Below are 5,748 nucleotides of genomic sequence, written 5' to 3'. Positions count from 1 at the left end.
CGGGTCGTGCTCAGTGACAACAGCAAATCCCTCTCCCGTCCTCTCGTGATTTGGCCCGTCACCCCCTAAACGCTGAAGTACAGAACTGAAATGCTGCAGACTGGGTGTTGCCTTATTTCCTAGTTCTAAAATGCAGCAACAGAAAACAGAAAGGTAGACAAATAAAGAAGTTGCAAACTGATCATTTGTGTTTAAAAATGAGCAGGAAGGGAAGAAAAATTTCATCTGGTACAACGAGGTTCTCAAAATTACCAGCTTTCATATATCGTATGTATTTATATGTATAAGTGTATATACATAAAGGCCTTATATTTTAAAGGTTAGTACTCTTCCTGGCAAAAATGAAAATTTTCCCCTAAAGTTCACCTACAAAATACGAAGTGAAGATCATCTCATTCAATCATGTCACCATATCCAAATATCACTTTCAAAACCCCTTTACGAGGCCAGTCTTTTGCTGCCATTTATATTACTCTTTCTAACAACATTCAGATAAATGTTCCAGAATATTTAAAATGCTCCGATTTTGTTTGTCTTGGGGGCGGGAAGGGGAGGCAGAGAGCTGTCTATAGAAATGTCCTGTGTCATGATGGAATTCTGCTTTACTTCACAGGTGTTTAAAAGCAATGATAGGCAATGGTTTACAATAAATAAAACAATGCCACTGGCAGCACAACACGCAGGACTAAGCTACATTTGCAAGGTGCTGTGTTACCTTTGAAATCCCTTCCAGCATCCCTGGCAGCAGCGAGACTATCGGGGAACTGCCTGCTACTTGAGCTGCACTTAGTAAGGCTTGGGAGCAAAGGGGCTTTTTCATTTAAAGGCTGAGCCAATTGAGAGGAAAAACAGACAGACAAACAACAAAACAACCAACCTTTAGTCTTTTTCTCCCCTTTTAAGCCCCACATCTTGGTGCACTGAGGAACAGGAGGTGGGACTGCAGGAGATGTCTCTACCACGCACATGTCCAAGGTGCATCCAGCCACCTGGGAGGAACAGCCTCTGGTAGATGCTCGTGTCCAAGCGGGCTGGTCAACACCTTCCAAGAACAGCAAGGGGACACGAAAACCTTAGTTATCCCCGGGTGGCTGCTCACTGCTCTCCCTGGAGCCGCTTTCCTGGGTGCCCGGCTCCAGCCTCTTTGCGGGCTCTGCCTGGCCCGTCCTGCCCTGCACACCCTCTGCACATGGGCCACAGCCGCTGTGTTCAACAAGGCAGCTATTAGCAACCTTCTGTAGCTCTTTTTGTCTGGCTGGGCTTTTTCTAGTCTTGTTTCTACTCTGGCATGCCTGAGAGATTTACAGAAACAACATCAAAAGGCCTGAAAGCGTCAGGGATGGATGTGCTAAACTGACCGCTGGCTGGTATTTATGACAGCGCTGGCAACCGCGGAGGCGACAACTACCTTAACATCAAAAGCCAACAGTGGAAACGCACCAACGCCGAGGCCTTTCAACCAGCTCCCCAGTAACCCCTGCTCCTTCCCTCCGAGAGCACGACGAGGGAGGAAAGATAAACCGGAGGCAACAAAACGCGTTGACAATATATGAACAAAAAGCATGTTGGTGTATTGGAAGCTGTGATGAAAAGACAGGACCGCAGGCCACTCACGTGCTCTCACCCTCAGATGTTGGAAAACGGTCGAGCTGTTGAAGGAGATGAGTGGCACAGCCACCACAGCACAGGAGGGTTGTTCATCTGGTTATTAAAAAGGTGTGGAAGTGAGCTGGGTTGTGTGCAGCTTAAGGGAAGAGACTGGAATAACAATCCTTTTATCCTGCGAAATCTCCAGTTAGGAGTTGAGAACTTAAGGATGGAGGCCAAGCAGCAGTGAGGATGAGATAAGGTGAAGATTGGGTTTGTCTCACCATCAGTGAGGTTTTCATACTAAGAAAATTCACTGCAAAACAAGCAAATCAGTGGAAAAAAATTGAAAACACGGGATCCATTCTCTAAAAACACCCAAAATATTTTTATAGCTCACTGCAAACATGACGATAGTCATTTGCAAGATCTCTTAGTGGATATTTACACTTACTTCTTTGTTTTCTTTCCTAGAATTAAAGCTGCCATAATCTTCAAAGACTTTTGGCTGTTTCAACAGCTGAATTACAAAACAGCTCTGTTACAAATTGCAAAATAAACTCCATGGTTTAAGTAAAGAGGAAAAAACAATTCATGTGATTCACTTCAATATGGATTTATATAGGAAAGATCATTCTCTTGACACATTTTTAGGGTTGTGAAATACCAAACTTTTAGTATTTTAATTTATGCTTCGATGTTGTGGATCTTAAAGAGAAGCCGCTAACCAGTCGCCCATTTCTCGCCTTTGAGGCCACGACCCTGCTGGAAGGGAATGAAGTTGAAGCCATTTGCCCCCAAGGCTCCTCCTGTACCCATGGGCCACCCGAAGCACAGGACGGGGGTCCTGAGCGTCCCCTCTGCTGGGGACAAACCCGGCGCCACAGAGAACCAGGGCAGCCGCTTCCCGGTACGGTTGGACAGCCCAGAACAAACCACAGCGGTTCCGTTGCTTCTGAAAGCCCAAGAGATGAGGTTGTCGAAGTCAGACTCTAAACACAACTTAGAATCAGATCTTTTTGAAAAGAAATGTATTTTCTTCATAAATACAGTACAATTACATTTTACAATGTCTTTTTACTTTCTAGACATAAAAATGCTAGCTTTTAAAAAAAGAGTTCCTATACAAATACATGAAAAGAGACCCCCCCCCCCCACCCCACCACGGAGCAAAACCATGGGCCGCAGCTGGAGGACAGTGAATCCCGGACTAACCTGTGCCAGCCCCCATGGGGAGGGGACAAACGCCAAATTACCCCCAGGGTTTGCTTGTCCTGACTGCACCAAGGTTATTCTCCACCGTTTTGTAAGCAATGGAAGAAGCACATTGGCCACGGTTGCCGGGATTCACTGTCCGGGTGTCACAGGACACAGTTGTCACACGTCTCCCGCACCGCTGCTCGTGGCCGTGGGCTCCTGGAGCAGGAGGTGTCCTGGGAAACGCTTCTGGCCTAAAACTCTGCAAGCCCCCTCACTCCGGCAGCCTCAAAAACGAAGCAGAGCCGGTTTTCAGCCTCTCGCTCTACAAACTTGCCAACAGAGACCAGACATGAAGAATTTCAGCGCCCGAGCGGCCTCGCTGACCTTGGCCGCCCTTTGCGGAGCCCTGAGGAGCAGCTCGAGCCCCCAGGACCCGGAGTGCAGCTCTGACCCCAGAGTTGCTGGGCAGGAGCTGCTGGAAGTTAACAACGGGAACAAGAGCCTCTGGATCTCAGGACGTCCCTGAGCCACCAAACCCCAGCGGAACCGCCCAAGGGAAGGACTGGTGAGTTTGGCCATTCTGTAAGCAGCGAGAGGGAAGAGGAAAAAGAACTAAACTTGATTTTCTTGTTTTGCTCTACAAAGAAGAATATGTGGCTTCCTTTATAAAAGCTACAATTCTGCTTCTAATACCCGAGTTTAAGAAAAACTCTTAGTCTAAAATTTTGGTTTGCAAAGAAGGTAATTGCAATCATTGTGTTAAAAATCAGTTTCTACTAGAAATAAGCTCTACAGAAGGAAAAGGAACTAGGTGTGCAGTTTGTCTCCTTAAAGCAGTTTCTGTTTAGAAACACAATAAAAATCTGTACAGAGCGACTGAAGACTATAGTACACATCCTCCTCAAAGCAAGCAGCTCTTTTACATTCACATCAGGATGGCTCTGAGGAAGCTTGAAGGAAAATACATTCCTGATGGCTCCTGGTTCATCAGCACAGGAAGATGAGCTTAAACTTCCACGGCAAAACTTCTGGGGGTTTTGCTTTTGGAAGAAATCAAGACTACAAAGAAAGGCAAAGAACCTGACCTAACCAACGTAAAACTGCACCATCTTCCTCCAAATTTACTTCCACGGGCACAGAACTGCTAAGGCTCCTGCAATCCCGACGGCTTGGACTGTCAGAGTGCGCCTGGCTTCCATTTCGGGAGGAGACAGTATTTTATTCACAGAAAGCTACCGTGTCTTTCTTTTCTTTGTAACAATAGATTACAGTGGCACTCGGTTTGACAACAATGAGCTGCAAGGAGGATGAACAAATTGCTTTTACCTATTCCAGCTGAACAGCTGATATCGACTGGGGAATATCGGTTTTCTAAACCAGATTTTGCCTCTAAAGGATCCACATTTTCCCAGATGTTTTAGAATTAACGTGACTCAAGCCCTACGTTTGCAAAACTTCTTTCCTACCGCTGAGAAGTACTTGTAAAGATGGAACAGAACTTTTCCTGACTTTAAAAGAACAGAAGAGCACTCAAGCATCTCTCCCCCCTCACACAGACACTCAATGGCATGTGATCTCCTTAATGTTCGTTCTAAGCCAAACCACAGAACATAACATGGAAAATTATGCTGAAACGGCAGAAAAACGGACACCTTGAGCTAATGAGAAAAGCTCCTCCTGCATTTCCAACTGTGGAGGAGGAAATCAGACCATCCAAAGTGGGCATTACTTCCCGTAACAGGGTGGAACTAAGCAGAGAGGAATAAACGTTAAGCCATCGTCAGGGCTGGGAATGAAGAGGCTGTGAACAGTTTGTCTAGAAAAGAGTGGAGAACTAATCCAGCCAGATGATTAGACCGGGCTCAGGGAAGACCTACCACGCTGTCCGGAAAGACGTCCCACGTGGCAGAGACAGCCGAAGCCTTAAAGTGCAGCTCTGAAGTGCGAAGCAGCGGCGACCGGAGCTTGTGCTGCCTGTTGGAGCCGTCAGTGGTAAAGCCAGGCTACTTAGGCTTAGTTCATATCCTACCATATGTATTTTGCCATCTCTAACTTTTGGGAGTATAGGAATATAGCCTGAAAAACACTAACAAGCGGCAAAACTGCTCGAAATGACGGGCAGTGTTTTCCTTGGTTTTTAAGTGATTATCAGCCAACTCGTGGCTGATTTTAGGCACTGCTGAGTCCCCTGTGCAGCAGACAGAAGGCACCTCCGCTCACCGCCCAGCCCGCCACTGGGAAATCCATGTTTTATCTGTGAAAACTGATAAGGCCACTTCAACCGGACACCACATCAGCAGCGTCAGCTAAGTACGAACTGAGCACATTCACTAACTGTTTGACGATTAATTGCTGATTTTTCTTATTTCTGGGGTGAAGTGAAAATCTGGCTACTCTAATGCTGCACAGAAAGCTGAGACTAGCCAGGTTCCCAACATGGGACCATGAGCTAATAAAATATTTTAACATTCACATTAAAGAAAGTAGTTTTTAACAGAAATTAATAGTGAAGTGTTCGAATAAAATGCAAGGACAGTAACAAAAAAACGCTCAGTTACTTCTATTTGTCTTAGTATCTCCCTATAGAATCTGCAATCAAAGCACTGATGCATCTGTGCTAATTCCCAAGAAACTGACAGTGAACCTGACTTCAATGTGTAACTTTCTCCTGTAAAGCCTCTGGGACTTTCCTTAAGCTGCTCTCTACACTTAGATGAAGAGAAAATACGTTTTGGAAGGAGAGAATTTGCTACCTGAAACTTTACATAGAGCTCCTCTTTAGAGCTCTACCTCTGAGGCTTTACTATATGAGAAAGGGGCTAGTACCTCCAAGGAGTGACAGAAAACGGAGAAGGGTATTTGAAACACAGAAAAATCTGCTACAGAGGAAGATCTCTGCAGATGCAGTGGATTAAGTTGTTAACACTGAAAAGCAACAGGGTTTGCCACTTGCACTGTGGT

Source organism: Columba livia, chromosome 12 (genome assembly GCF_036013475.1).
Source record: "Columba livia isolate bColLiv1 breed racing homer chromosome 12, bColLiv1.pat.W.v2, whole genome shotgun sequence".
Taxonomy (NCBI): domain Eukaryota; kingdom Metazoa; phylum Chordata; class Aves; order Columbiformes; family Columbidae; genus Columba; species Columba livia.
The sequence above is the reverse complement of the archived record's forward strand: the minus strand, read 5'-3'. Positions refer to the sequence as shown.